Genomic DNA, 16,487 nt, shown 5'->3' with positions numbered 1-16,487 from the left:
AGTAGGAAGGCCGTTTTCCACGATAGATGCTGTAGGTCTGCTGTTGCTGCTGGTTCAAAGGGTGATAGTGTCAACTTTTCTAGCACAAAGTTCAAGTCCCAAGCTGGCAAGGGTGGTTTCCTTGGAGGTTTTACATTCTTGATTCCTCTGAGGAACTGCCTGAGTAATGGGTGTGAAAAAACAGGTGGATCAAAGCTGTATTCTGCTGATATAGCTGATGCATGTATCTTGATGGAGGAGTAGGACAGGCCTGAATGTAGAAGTTCTGCCAGATACTCCAGAATGTTAGGCATATCTATGTTTGACACATCTTTTCCTCTTTCAGTACTCCAAATGACAAACCTTTTCCATTTTCCTGCATAGTTCCTTCTTGTTGAAGGTCTGCGGGCTTCAAGAATAATGTCTTTAACTCTTTGGGACAGTTCTGGATTAGCTGCTGCTATGTGATGTTCCATGCAGTCAGTTGCAACGTTTTTAGGTTTGGATGCATGATGCTGTAGTTGTTCTGAGTTAACATCAAAGGCATCAGCGGTATTGGCCACATATTGTTCTGAGACATGCTCCTCAGCAGTGGGTACCAGTGTTGTCTTGGCCAGTTTGGAGCTATTAGGATTATCCTTGGACGTTCTTCCTTGATTTTTAGTAATACTTTGTGTATCAAGGGAAGAGGTGGGAATGCATATGCTGTTAGGCCTTTCCAGCTGAAGGAGAGCGAATCCACTTTCCATGCTAGTGGGTGGAATGTCCTTGTGCAGAACTTTTGAGTTGGTGATTGAGAGGGAAGCAAATAGATCTATCTGAGGCATTCCCCATTTCTTTGAGATGGTCTTGAAGATGTCCGGGTGTAGCATCCATTCGTGGGCATCCGATGTGGTTCTGCTCAATATGTCTGCTAGAGTATTTTCTTTTCCCGGTACAAATATTGCCTGTAACTGGATGTTGTAGCTGAGTGCCAGGTTCCACAGTTCCAAAGTCATTCTGAATAGGCAGTATGAATGAGTGCCTCCCTGTTTGTTGATGTACCACATGACTGTGGTGTTGTCTGTCCTTATCATCAACTGTCCCTCTTTGAGAAATGGTCTGAAGTTTTGGATTGCCAGTTTTACTGCCAGCATTTCTTTTAGGTTGATGTGCAGGTGAAGTTGATCCTGCGTCCACAATCCTTGCACGCATTTGTCCAGCATGTGGGCCCCCATCCTAGGTCTGAAGCGTCTGTTGTGATGGTCTGGCTTGCTTGACATCTGCGAAAAGGTAGCCCTGGGTTTGACTGGCATGCTTGAGCCCACCATAGGAACTCCTGTTTTAAGCATGGAATTAGTGGAATTTCTGTTTCTAGGCTGTGCCTGTGTTGGGACCATAAATTCTTTAGGTACCACTGTAGTTTTCTCATATGTAGTCTGGCAAGTGGGACCAAGATTATGCATGATGCCATGAAGCCCAAGGCCTGCAGTACTTTTCTTGCTGTTAACTTGTTCTGTTTTGTTAGTGCCAAGAAGTAAAGAGGAGTTCTTTTGTTTTTCTGCAGTTAGGAATGCCATTTGTTTTACTGTGTCCAATTCAGCCCAAAAATGTCCTTGTTTGGGATGGTATCAGCCTTGATTTTTGTAAATTGACTGTGTATCCCAGTGCTTGTAGCAAGTAAATGACCCTTTGTAAATCTGTTGTCAGCTTGCTTTTGTTGTCCCCTTGTAGCAGGCAGTCGTCCAGGTATGGGTAAATTTGAATTCCCTGTAGTCTGCAGTGGGCGATTACTGATGCCAGGCATTTTGTGAATACTCTGGGCGCAGTAGATAAGCCAAAGGGCAATGCTGAGAATTGATAATGCTCTGATCCTGCAAGAAATCTGAGGTATCTTCTGCAGATTGGTCGAATGGGGATGTGCAGGTATGCCTCCTTGAGATCTAGAGTTACCAGCCAACACTCCTTGCCCAGCATGGGAAGAAGTTGCTGTAGGGTCAGCATTTTGAATTTTGGGACAATGATGTATGTATTTAAGGTGGACAGGTCGAGTATAGGTCTCCAACTTTTTTCCTTTCTTGGAACTAGGAATAGTCTGGAGTAGAATCCCTTTCCTTCTTCTGTTGTCGGCACTCTTTCCACAGCTCTCATGTTTGCTAACTGCATTATCTGTAGTAGAGCCTCTGTTTTTTGATTTGGAGGTAGATTTGGCATTCCTCTTTTGACTGGTAGAGTATGGAAGTGGAACCGGTAACCTTGATCTATGGTTTGTAAAATCCACTTGTCTTTTGTGATATAGTGCCAGTTCTTTGAAAATAAGGTTAATTTGCCGCCTAATGGAGCTGCTATTTGTTCCCTGGTAGGCGGATTTAGAGTTAAGTCACTGTTGTTGTGTTGTTGTAGTGGCAGTGGTTGTGTCTGTGCCTCTGTTGTTACCTTGCCACTGTCGTCCTCTGTAGGCACCTCCTCTGGATTGGTTTCTGCCCCTGGAATGTCTATTCCTGCCCCTTTGGGATCTTGTGGAGTCAGGAAAGGACCAATTTTTGGCAGGCCAGTTCCTGCTAAACCTTGGGGGTTGGACCTGCAAGAAATCTTTAACTGTTTGAACAGATTTTGCCTTTTCTTCCATTTTCTTCATTACCTGCTGGGCAGGTGTACCAAACAAGCTGGTCTTATCCATAGGAGCATCTAATAACTTAGCTTTAACATGATCCGGTAAAGCTTGTTCCTTTAGCCATGCATGCCTTCTTATCACTGTGCCAGTCATGGCTGATCTAAATGAAGCCTCCAGTGCATCATAGCCACATTTTAAGGAATGGTTACTAACCTGTTGTATGTTATTTACCATTTCTAATACATATTCCTTATCAATTGATTCATCAGAGGATAGCTTTTTTGTTAACTGATCAAGCATAAACTCTTGGTATTGTATCATGTGAAACTGACAGTTTAAAGCTCTAGCTGAGAGAGTAGCTGAAGTGTAGACCTTTTTGCCCCATCTGTCTAATGACCTGGCTTCCATTTCAGAAGGAATAGGGTTTTTAGCTGTGGTCGCGGCTACTGCCTTGGGGCCCTGGGATATAGTTTCGGGGTCTGCAAGTGGGGCCTTGTAAAGGTGGTGATGGGAGTCTGGAACCCTGTAAAATCTGTCTGGTTTGGCAGGGGCTGGAGGTAAAGAGTCTGGTGCAGAGCAGACATCATTGAAGGCATCATCCACCACAGAGAGCACAGGAGGTATAGCTAAGGGCCTGTGCTGTGGAAGGTGCAGAAAGGTTCTAAGTCTTTTTCTGGAGTCTGAGAAATCCTGCTGCTGCCATTGGAACTGCTCTCGCATGGCATGTAAGGTTTCCCCAAAGGAGAATTCTTCTGGTGGGGAGGCAGCTGGGATGGATTCTTCAGCATCTGAGTCTTCAAAATTTGAGAAAGGAGCCTCTGGCTGGTCTGTTATGTCTGATTCATCGGCAGAATCATCAGAGGACACAGGCTCGGGGGGCTCTGCCCTAGGTCTCTTCTCTGGGGGCTGAGAGGCCCTGTCTGGGTGGGATTGAGATCCCCTAATCAATGAAATTAAATCTTCTGCCAGAGTAAGCATTTGTGAACTAGAAGAGGGCCTGGTTGTAGGGGGTTTAGCAGGCACTGTTTTAGTAGTTTTGGCTGCTTTGGCCCTGGCAAAGGCCTTAATGGACATGGCTGCTGGAGGCCTAGCAGCACCACGTGCTGGGGTAGAGACATCCAAGGGAATGGTGTCTGATAAGTCAGTGGCAACCACCGTAGTGGATAAAATTTCTGAGGCCGATTCAAGAGAAGTAGCAGGGGCCTCAGTGGTAGTGATTGATTCTGCTGTATTTTGATCAGCTTTCTCGGTTTCGGCCGAAACCGAGACACTCATGATTTGCTTAACCATGGTTTCGGCCGAAACCGCGGACCAGTGTCGGTCTTTATCTTTGCTTTTAGCAGTTTGGGTAGTCAGAGGATCCGGCGGCATAATATACGCAAAAACAGAACCGAAAAACTGTTCAGCAAACTCCGACCGACGCCTAAGCGTACGTCGGTTGAATGAAGCACAGGCCGAACAGGCTGCTACGTCGTGGGCTGGGCCTAAACAAGGCAGACAGTAAGAGTGGAAATCTTTATGAGGTATTTGTTTCCCACAGGTTAAACAATTATTAACTTTTTCTGACATCGGCTGAGGCAAGAAAGAGTCCCCAACGGGGTACTTAGCTTTAGAAGTCTTCGAAGTAGTATTCGGTAGAAGTTCATAGGTTCATAGGTTCATACTAGGCTATCTGCCCGAGGGCATTTACAAGCCTAGCCCATCGTTTTGTGGCTTACGCCACCCCTTTAGTATGGGGAACTATACCCATTATTTTGCTGTGCCTCTGTCGAGCAGTGACACTGAGGTAATCCCTGGGGTATATCTGCGATCTCCCATCCATTGGTCAAGATTTCTCTTGAACAAGGCCAGCGAGGTGCTCTGCCTCACATGTACCGGGATTTTGTTCCACAGCATAGGGAGTCTTTGGGTGATGAATCTATCCCTCCAGCACGTCCTATTAATAGCCGTGTCAAGGTTTAAGTCTCCCGCCCTTGTGGCTCTGATGGATCTAGATTTTTGAGGTGAAGCATATTCATCAAATCTGGGTTTGACATGGCCTTGTATGTTAGGCAAAGGTCACCTCTGAGCAAGCGGTGGCGACTGAATAGAGCTGGAGTTCTTTCAGTCGGGCAGCATAGGACAGATTTTTGAGACCCTTTATCCTTTTGGTGAGGAACTTTTGTGGCCTCTCCAGCTGCTGCAAGTGTCGGGTCAGATACATTCCGAATGGGGCATTGTACTCAATCATTGGTCTGATGAGTGATGAGTAAAGGGAGACTATGACCTCCCTTGATCTAGATGAGAATCCCTTCATGATAAGGTGGGCAATGTAGAAGGTCTTCCTAACTACTTTAGCTACATGGGTGTCGAATGACAGACTACTATCAACCTGGGTCCCCAGGTCCCTGATAACTTCTTCTGTGCTCAGTGGATTGCCACCTATTTGGTAGCTAGGGGTAACCTTGTTTTTCCCGAAGGGTATGACTATGCATTTTTGGCATTTAACTTTAGGCCGTGGCTCTGGCACCAGTTATCCGTTTCTGTGAGACCCTTCTGAAGGATATCTGTGTCAGATGTGTTTTCTACTATGGCCCAGTTTGCAGTCATCTGCAAACTGTCAGCCATAACCCTCCTGTGTTTGCTTGTACTTGGAAAAGTAGATGCCAAACAAGAGTGGGCCCAGGACTGAGCCCTGTGGGACACCACTTGTGACAGGCTTTGAGTCTGACATGGCGCCAGCAGCTCTGACCCTGTGGGTTCTGTCACTCAGCCAGTTTGCAACCCATCTTGTGATGTATGGGTTGACATTTAAGCTGATGAGTTTTTCAATGATACCGAATGGGGTATTGTATCGAAGGCCTTAGCCAGATCGAGGTAGGCTGTATGGACTGCCTTTCCCTCATCAATGGCTTTGGTGACTGTTTCAAAAAGTCAACCAAGTTTAAAAGGCATGATCTGCCTTTGACAAAGCCAAACTGGGTTGGATCCAAAGTCTGCAAATTCCCTATGTCTTTATTTATGAGGTCCATTATGATCCTCTCCATGGCTTTGCAGATAAGGCTTGTCAAGCTAATGGGCGGTAATTTCCAGGGTCGGTGGAGGCACCGCCTTTGTGAAGTGGTACCACAGTTGCAGTGCGCCACTCCTGGAGTGCGTATCCAGAGGTAAGACTTTGATTAAACAGCTGTCCTAGCTGTGGGTTTAATTCCTCATTGAGTTCATGGAGCACACAGCCGGGGACACCATCAGGTCCCATGGATGCTGTGTTTTTGCTTTGGAGAGAGCAGTTCTCACTTGGGCGCTGGAGATGTTTGGGGGCTGCAATCGTTTGGTATAGATATCTCTCCTTTTGGGGGGGGAGAAGTTTGCACTGAACCTGTCAGCCAGTATGTTGGCAATGTCTGTAGGATCAGTAATCTTCACATCATTTTGAACTAGCTCTGAGCATATCTGGGAGTTTCCTCCCAGGTTTCTAACATAGCTAAAGAAGGCCTTATGATTGTCTTTTGAGTCTTTAGCTATTTTTCTCTCGAAATTTGCTTTGGATGATTTTATGAGAGCTCTAAGTTTTTTACTTATAGTGATCAAGGGTGTCTTACCTTTTAAGGATTTTGCTCTAACTTGTAGTAGCTTCCTCCTTTTGTTGTAGAGTTTGTTTATGGCTGGGGTCCACCAGACTGGACGCTTGCCTTTGGTACAAAGAGTCTTTGTTTTGCTTGGGATTGCCTTATCCATGCAGTCCTGCAGGTGCTGGTAGAAGGCATTTGTAAGTGATTCAGCGGCTTGAGTACTGTTTTCCGCGGCTCGGGGCCTTAAAGGAGACCACACTAGTCTTTAGAAGTGTGAAGTCGGCTTTGAGAAGTTCTTTACTGTGGTCTTTTTATTTCAGGTGGGGGTGGGATGAGGACCTCCAGCGAGATTAGTTTGTGGTCTGATCTCACCAGTGAGGGGTACACCTCCGGTGTTGAACATTGTGCTCCCATGTTCGTGATGATGAGATCAAGTATGTTATCTCCTCTTGTGGGGATGGTGACTAGTTGTTCCATGGCATTTGAGTTTATGAATTCCAGGAACTTTTGGGCTAGGGTGTTTGGGCTTGAGTAGTGTTCCCAGTCTATATTAGGGTAATTGAAGTCACCTAGTATGATGGTGTTTGGTGATACATTTATCCCTCTAGTGTTTTCAGGAAGGCCATGTGAGGTTCCTGAGTTTGTGAGGGTGGCCTGTAACATGCTACAATTTGCAGAGCAGTCTTGCCTATGGTTAATTGCACCTGGATGGTCTCCGATGCATCGTGCGTTGCCACCAGTCTTGAGGTGTGGGTGTCCTTGATGAATATGGATACCCCCTCCTTTCTTGGTATTGTCCAGATTTTGGGGCGGAACGCATGATATGAGGTAAAACCTGATAGCGCTGGGGTGCTCTCAGGAGCCTTGAACCAGGTTTCTGTCACAGCACAGACATCGATGTTCTCCATACTGAGAAGGGCCTCGAGTGCGTGCATTTTGAGATTTAGACTTCTGGCATTGAGCAGCATTACCCTTAGTTTTTTCCTTTTTGTGTTCTAGGGTGGTAGGTTTAGAATTTGAGCCTTGCCTAAAAAGGCACTATGGGGTGGCAAGAGCCTTTGCCAATATCCGGAATCCCAGGGGTGACAGGTGCAAGCCGTCCCTTGCGAAGCAGCATGGTTTGTCCAGCATGTCATCCCAGGCAGACAGACACTGGATCCCCTTTGAATGACACCAGTGTTTAAGCCAATTGTTAAAGCTGATCATCTTATCTCTGTATTGTGGCATCATTCTTGGTGAAGGTAGGATACTGCTCAAGGTCAGGGTCATACCTGTCTGGGCTACATAATCAGAGAGCTCCTCAATGTCTCTTTTCATGTAGTCCAAGGAGGTACGTCTCAGGTCGTTTACACCAGTGTGGACAATGACTGAATCATATTTGTACCTGCTGTTGAGAGACCTGAGTGCTTGCGTTATGTGGCGGATTCTAGCGCCCGACAGGCAGCTTACTGTGACCTTCTCCTTACTCAGTCTGGTGGCGGGGCGTCAGTGTGTCTGACTATGGAGTCACCAATGACTAGTGTGTCTGGCATTGTGTTTGGCCTTAAGGGCTGTGACTGTTTGACACTCTGACTGTGAGGTCTATGTGTTGCAGGTGTTGTGTTCTGAAGTGGTGGTTGTTTGGGTGTCTGCTTTGGTGGCCTCTGCTGTTTTGGTAGATTTTTGATCAGAGCCTCCGAGTATGTCTTTGTGTGTTTATGTGTATGAATTGAGGTTGTAATGGTAATATGTGAGACTGGGTCTATAGTGTGTGTGGTAACCTTCTCCTCCTGACTGGTCTTGCCAGTCCTATGTTGAGAGAGCTCAGCCTCCAGTTTGGCCGTATAGTTGCATCTCTCGCATGTATTTGTGTTTTGTGGGAGGAGGAGAGGGTTGTCTGTGTACATGAGGCAATTGTAACATTGCCTCAATATTCCCAGGTTCACCAGCTGAGCAGGAGAGGACACTAGCAACTGATCCCTCGACATGCTAGAAGGAATAGACAAAAAACTTTAAAAAGATTCGGGGACGTGGGTGACCGAGAAATGGGGGGTTGCCTTTTTGGGGTACTATCTATGACAAGAGTGCCGTATCAAGGTAATAAGTACTGTAGGAGCAAGTGCTACGTTTAACTGATAGAGAATAGTCTACTTGGAGTCAAGTAGAGATGATCTTTTTAATTATAGGATACGCTGATTAGATCAGTAGTATAGTTCGAGGAAGGTAGTTTTAAGGGAAAATTTGAAAAGTGGACTTTAGGTAGCCCGAATAGTTTAAACCTGCTTAACCAAAGCTGCCCTAGTGTGCAACAGTGGCAACTCCGGGCTAAATCGGGCTAAATCGCGCTAAAGCGTGCTTTATAGCAGGGGGCTGGAAAAGACAGGAAATGACCCAAATTGGCCAACAAACCACAAGTCACTGCCCTAAACCACTCCTCTGAGGACAAATGAAGGAGTTATGGAAATGACCCCTAGTGGCCAATAAAACTACAGTTTCAAGTCAGTAACCACCTCTCCGGGGGGCAGGGAAGCTGCTCAATGTTAGTCACTGCCACTGATAAACACAGAGACCCTCCTTCAGCCCAAGCAAAAATGGCCTCACAGAAACTTTCAAACAGTTCAGGAACAGCAAGCCTGTAACTGAACTTTTTTAACTCTCAGAAAACTGGGAAAAAAGCAAGATTTTTTTTTGTTTTGTTTTTTACAGAGATAGCAGAGGTTCACAAGTAATATCAAGTTATAACAGTGCAGTAAATGACCCCACACAAGAGTGCTAGGTCAAGGACAGAAAATATGCAAGTTTTAAGAAAAACGATTTAAAATTAAGTGCAAACAGGAAATTCAGCAAACAGCTTTTGGTTGTGCTCTAAATACAGCTACTAATACAGAAATCAAGTTTAACAAGCCAGAAAATGCTCAAGCTAGGCAGCTATGCAGAAAAACTTAGCAAATAAACAGAGAAAAATACTTAAAATCTCAAAAGTGGCTCCTTCTTCTCTCAGCGTTTTTTCCTCTTGGAGGGTGCTTCACCAACAGCCAACAAGCCTGAAAAGACGCTCAAACCACGAGGCAACTATGTTTTAAGAGAGGAAGATGAAGGAGTTATGGAAATGACCCTAGTGGCCAATAAAACTACAGTTTCAAGTCAGTAACCACCTCTCCGGGGCAGGAAGCTGCCCAATGTTAGTCACTGCCACTGATAAACACAGAGACCCTCCTTCAGCTCAAGCAAAAGTGGCCTCACAGAAACTATCAAACAGTTCAGGAACAGCAAGCCTGTAACTGAACTTTTTAACTCTCAGAAAACTGGGAAAAAGCAAGATTTTTTTGTTTTTGTTTTTTACAGAGATAGCAGAGGTTCACAAGTAATATCAAGTTATAACAGTGCAGTAAATGACCCCACACAAGAGTGCTAGGTCAAGGACAGAAAATATGCAAGTTTTAAGAAAAAAACGATTTAAAATTAAGTGCAAACAGGAAATTCAGCAAACAGCTTTTGGTTGTGCTCTAAATACAGCTACTAATACAGAAATCAAGTTTAACAAGCCAGAAAATGCTCAAGCTAGGCAGCTATGCAGAAAAACTTAGCAAATAAACAGAGAAAAAATACTTAAAATCTCAAAAGTGGCTCCCTTCTCTCAGCGTTTTTTCCTCTTGGAGGGTGCTTCTCTGGATCCGACCGACCGGCACTTGCGAACAGCTTCTGCTTCGGGCGCCACGCGGCAAGAAAGACTGAGGAAAATGGCGTCGGCTGATGCCTTTATACCCGAAGACCAACAGAGATGACGTCGGGTGAAGTGCGACATCAGCCGAAGCCGGACCCGGACTTTGGAATCCGGCCGATTGAAGGGCTGCCTGACGACAGGACAACCCAGTTGTTATGACTGCAGATGCATCCATGAAGGACATCACCACAGATGCCCACAGGTTTAGGAACATCCATATGGAGAAGTTCATATCAAACACTTCTTTTCCCTTCCCACTTAAAAATTATTTAATCTTAGAAATAATCATACCACAAGAAAAGTTCTCATCTGGAGAGTCAGAACAAAGAGCATCTTCCACTTCTGACTCATGGTCAGAAGACCCACTGTTTGTAGACATAATGGTGTGTAATACTGCAGGGTTTGTAAATTTACTCTAGCCAGAACAGCCAGCAGCTAAAACCGATCAGTTCCCAAACCTAGCCTCCCTTCCCCTCTTTTAACCTCTGTTAATTTATATCCTTCCCTACTTGTTTAGTTGTAGTCCCGCTATAGCCTTCTATTATTTTATATTCTTCACTGCCTAGCCACTCTACATATTCTTCCCACTACCTAGGTTTTTAATCATCTACCTCTCCCCACCTAAACTTACCTTAGCACTCAGCTCTACTGATTGTTCTCCTAGTGTTCACTCCTGTGGCTCAACCTGCGGGCTCACTCTGCTCCCCTACACTACCCCCAAATCCCACCCCCGGCAGTCCAACATTTATACACCCCTTACCACACCCCCCTTACACTACCACCAATTACAAACTCCTTCCCCTTCAAGAGCCAATACTCACTTCCTGCCACTCACCACCTTATTATTCTATCTGTAGTTATCCCTGTATATCAACCTCAACTGAATTTAATCTACAATGCCTCCTTTAACTGCCCTAACATACCACAAACCCTTACTTTTATTCTCACTACTCAATATTCTAACTATACCATATCTACTTACTTTCTATGAACACCATAAATCTCAGATCTCACAACCTATATAAGGAAACAACTATACCAACTATACCTTCCCCATAGTCCCTTTAACACATCTTGTTCACCAAAGTATTCATCAGCCAAGTTTCATAGACTTACTCACATCACTTATTATAGCCCAAAAGCCAGGAGATCCCAGAACCTAATTTGGAAACTTTTACAACTCACCCTGAGAATACTGGTACACTCCCTTTTAGATGGTGACATACTCCCAAACCCTGGTCCAACCTCTAGCTCAACTACAAAGCCTGATACAACAACTCCTACTAACACATATCTGACTACTAGGCCCCACAACTCTCTTCTGATGGCTCATCTTAATATTCGTAGCATAAATAATAAAGTTGCTCATCTGCATGCCCTTATAGATGTACATTCTTTTGACTTCCTCTGTCTCACTGAAACATGGCTCAAGCCATCAATACAAGACAGTGTAGTTACTCCCCCTGGCTATGATATCCTGAGACTTGACTGTAATGCTAAGAAGGGTGGAGGAGTAGCTATACTATATAAAAATGGATTACAAGTTACCTTACTAGACCCCAAACCTCCACTATCTAGTAGTGCGGAGATTTTTATATCCAAGATTCAGCTCAACAAATGTAAATCCATATATATAATTTGTATCTACTTTCCTCCAGGCAATAATACTAACACATTAGAAGCTATCCTCAGTTGGCTCTCAACCAAATACCCACAAGAACCCATAATACTGGGTGACTAATATAAACTGGAATTCCTGTTCATCTGAGCAGCCTTCTACTCATACTAACCTATATGGTTTTACTCAAACCATCACATCCCCTATCAGAACCAATAAACTTATAACAAAGAAAGCACCCTAGACTAGATTCTCACTAATAGTCACCAACAAACTTATAAAACAGGTACCCTCCCTGAAGATATAAGTGACCACGCACTCACCTATTTAATCAGATATAAGACTGAAACTCCAAACTCAACCATTTATAGGACAATAAGGGCTAACAAAAACTTTAATCCTGATAGCTTCCAAACAAAACTTAGTGCCTGTGACTGGTCACTCCTCAAACACCTCCCATTAGATGATGCAGTCAAATGCTTTAATTCAAAATTCTTAGCCATTCTTGATTGCCATGCCCCAACATCCAAAATCAGAACCAGGACTAAGCCAGCACCATGGCTCACCAAGACAACCAAACAAAAAATCCTCCTAAGAAATAAACTATGGGCCAGCTGCGGTCAACAAAAAGCTCTTCAGAACAATTAATGTTCAGACAGCTAAGAAATTAAGCAAAAAAAGCCATATTGTCTGACAAAAGAAACTACTACTGCCAGCTTCAACAAACACACCAAAATAATCCTCAAAAATTCTGGTTAGGCATTAATAACCTCCTACACCCAGGCTGCTCATGCACTCCTACTCCCTTAGGCTTTGATCACAACAATCCCATTCAAATAGCCAACTCTTTTAACACTTATTTTCACAGAAACCATTCAATCCCTGGCCAACCAACTATCTCCTAACTCCACATCCTCAAGGCCTGCCATCTCTAATAGCCCCCCTCCATTTCATTTTCAACCAGTTCCCACATCCCTTGTCTGTAACCTTATTCAGAAACTTAAACCCACCACACTTCCTGCAGACCTACTACCTGCAGAATCCCTACAAAAAGCAGTAAAAGCCATAGCCTACTCCATATCCATCCTCATTAGTAGAACTATTTCTGAAGGAACCATTACATCAATCTGGAAAGTTTCTCACATTACCCCCTGCATAAAGGTGGTAATTCCAAAGAGTTTTCCCAACTACAGGCCCATAGCCATACTATCCCCTTTGGCAAAAGTAATGGAGAAATGCATTCATAAGCAACTTTTACACCACCTACTTGAAAATAATTTATTAGCCACCTGCCAACATGGCTTCAGACCATTTCACAGCACCCCTCTGCTCTCTTACCCTTTACTAACTGCATTAATAGAAATCATAACTACAGTCTATCCTCAGCCCTCTTTATTGATTTGTCAAAAGCCTTTGAGACGGTTAACCACCACCTCCTCATAAACATACTTAAAAACCTGTCATTGGATGCTCTTGCTATACAGTGGTTCCAATCCTACTTAAATAACAGGCTGTACTATGAGCAAATACCTTATCTTCCACCTCCCAGTTGCCATAGGTGTCCCTTCAAGGCTCAATATTGGGTCCTCTCCTTTTCTCCATCTTCACAAATGACCTCAATTCTGTAATTCCTCAAGCTACCTGTATCCAATATGCAGACAACGCCACACTTATATGCTCAGCCACTTCCTCATCAGAACTTCAGTCCCTAACCCAAAAAAACCATTAGCATAGTTGAAAATTGGCTTCTACACTGATGTCTTATCTTGAACCCTAAAAATACAAAAATGCTACTATTCACCCCCACCCGTAGAGCCTCCCCACTTAACTTTACTGTAACTTCTAGCAATGGAACTATAATATCTCCTGATCTTTCTAGAAATGGAACTATAATATCTCCTGATCTTAATACAAAACTACTTGGGGTACTAATGGATAATAACCTCACCTCTAAGCCTCATATTAATGACATGATAAAAACAGTGAACAAAAATTAGGTTCCCTCTACAGGATCAAAACCTTTCCGACTCCACCAGCCAAGACCACTATAGCCTGTACCCCACCTTATCTCCACCCTATATGAGTCGCCTATCTATACTAAAGTAGGTAAAAGCAACCTGAGTAAACTGTCTACCTCCTACAACAATATTGCCAGATTTGCAGCTGGGTCCTCCTATAGGACCCATCATTCTATCAATCTGAATCATAGAAATGCCAAATCTAATACTTTTCGACCAACTAACAATACTCCATTAGCTCCTGTATCAACCTACAAATACACCAATACTCAATAGCCTAGTCACCCACTATAATAACCTCAAAACCCTACGCTCATCTAACAAACTACCAGTACAAACAGCTAAATCCAATAATTCAGCTGGTGACACACTGTTCCCAAATACAGTGGGTAAAACCTGGAACAGCCTCCCTAATCACCTAACCTCCCTAGCCTCAGCTAACCTATTTGAAAGCAAACTAAAACCCTACCTTAAATCACACTGCTTATGCCCCTGTGTCAACCCAGACTAACTACCAAACCCTTCCCTAGACACCCATCTTCTTAGGAGTATAATCTTGCGTCTTCTCTATTGAGAATAAAGTTAATGCGACTACACAGCGGACTAATGTCCTGTACATATTTTGAATGATTATCCATAACCATCTTACACTAGGACTTCTGGTGAGACTTTACAGAATAAGAGAGTGTCCTTGTACATATTTTGTATGAATATCCATTGCTGTTACACACTAGCATTTTTGTGTGACATTTGTGTGTGTGACTTTATAATTAATAGTGTCTTTAGACATATTTTATTACGAATATCCACAACTGTTTGCACTAGGATTTTAAGTATTTAAATGCTAAAGCCTATGAAATGTAATGTATGCCCAAGCTTTGTAATGTACCAATGTCTTTGTAAATACCATTGTCTTTGTAAACATCTTGATGTATATGGAGCTTTTCTCCCCCCGGCCTCCACTGAAAATGGACATATATCCAGTTGGACTAGCCTGGTCAACAAATGTAAAATAAATAAAATAAAAATGGTCAGAGGAAGGGATCTGGGAGGCATAATCCAAGACTATTTCAACAGAATGCCCCCCCCCTTTAAATAAGTATCCTTTTTTTGGTATGGAGAGGAGGAGGAGCTTGTCCTGACTATAAAGCTTGAGCAGCCTTCAAGTCCTTCAGCCACAGCAAACCAATAATCTTGGGAGGTAGGAGGAATAGGTTTCACAGAAGAACATGGTCTAGGAGTAGAATGAGGAAGTATATGCTTTAGCTTCTGCTGTCTTTTTTCATGGGATATCCACCTAAGGCTGTACCGATAAGGATTAGACCTCTGTCCCATACCCTTCAATCTATTCTCTGTAAGATCCTAATGACTCCCCCCCTCCCCATTTACAAATAAGTTATGTACTCAGCATAACGTTCCATCTGTGTTGTCCATTTTCATTCTTCTTCAACTGTTTGGTTTGAAATCCAAAACTTGGATATGACTCTGCCATTACTAAAGCTTGTGGTAACCAAAAACTCTCAAACTTCTCCCTTACCCATGATGCACCAACCCCTAACATACCCAGATATTGTTTGCCGATTTTACCTAAAATGGTCGCTACCATCATGTATAAATATCTATACATACATAAAAATGTACATGTCCTACAGAGAAAACTATATACAGACCTCAAACAAAAAGGACAGTGATGTCCTTACAAGGACTCATTTTTCTAGATGGTTGCTGAAATACGGGATGAGGGTTGGTGGGATGGAAGCTGAGGAAGAATGAAAATGGACAATACAGATGGAAAGTTATGCTGAGTACATAACTATCTGGCGTCAATTTTCATTCTATCCTCAACTGTTGTGACAGAGTCCTCAGATACCTAAAACCCTGGGTGGAAGAAAATTCTTGAGCACAGTTGTCAAAAACTGCTCTGCTCCGAGACTAGATCCTATCTATGAGTGATAGAGGTATGAGGGTTCGCCCTGGTTGCAGCTGCACGTGTCGTCCATGGAAGCTTGGGATGGGAAGACTGAAGAAGTTGCCATGGACCTAGTTGAACGGGCATCACAAGTTTTAGTAAGGTTAGACCCAGTCTGTTATAGATAAAAAATACAATCTGTAAGCCATCTGACTACAGTTACTTTTGCCACTGGCTTTCACAATTTCAAATCTGCAAAAGAAACAAATAATTGCTCTGCTTTTCTGATTTCTTTTGTCTTGTCTTATGTAAATACAAATGTAATTGTTTTGTGAACATCCGATAAATGCAATATATGTTCATCTTTGTAAATTTAGGAAATAATACTGGCAAATTAATGGACTGATTGATATTGGATTCTGACACCACCTTGGGAAGGAAAGTTGCACTGGTTCATAATACAACTTTCCTTATGAAAAATCAAGTATGGATGTTTCGATGACAAGGCTTGAAATTCTGAAACTTTTCTAGCTGAGGTGATGGCCACTAGAAAGACAGTTTTTCCAAGTCAGAAATTTAAGGTCACATTTTGCTGATGGCTCAAATGTGGAGTGAAATAAGCCCTGCAGTGCAAAGTTCAAGTCCCATGGTGGAGTAGGGTCTTTATATGGGGGTCTCAAGAGAAGACTTGCCTCTCAAGAATGGTTTACAAAGTTTAGAAGAGGCCACAGAAGAATTTTCAAATACAATATGAAAATTAGATACAGCTGCTAACTGTACCTTAACAGCAGAAGAGCTTACAATGCCATTAAAGATGGAAGCTAAAAATTCAATTATATTATTTATTGGGGCTGAAAAGGGGTCAATGTGCTTTTGTTGTCACTAATAAACAAACCTTTTCCACCTACTTGTATAAAGCTTTCTCCTTAAAGGTTTATGGGCAGATAAAAAAAAATATGACGAACAGGGGAAGAGAGCCTCAGCTGTCTGGCTATTAATGGAATTGGAGAAACCACACTGTTAGCTTCAGGTTTGAGATATCAAGATGAACCATATCTGTCAGCTGTGACAGGAAATCTGGAATATGATCCAATACCCAAAGCTGACAAAGATGAG

General features: G+C 43.2%; 1 protein-coding gene across 1 annotated transcript in view; it reads right to left on the bottom strand.

The window, feature by feature from the left end:
- The window catches only part of NINL (ninein like), a 1,970,063-nt gene that overhangs the window by 1,798,410 nt on the left and 155,166 nt on the right, over window positions 1–16,487 (bottom strand). The window lies entirely within an intron of this gene.

Source organism: Protopterus annectens, chromosome 1.part2, assembly GCF_019279795.1.
Source record: "Protopterus annectens isolate FY-2018-M chromosome 1.part2, PAN1.0, whole genome shotgun sequence".
Lineage (NCBI taxonomy): Eukaryota > Metazoa > Chordata > Ceratodontiformes > Protopteridae > Protopterus > Protopterus annectens.
Note: the sequence above shows the minus strand (reverse complement) of the source record. Positions and strands in the feature narration are given on the sequence as shown.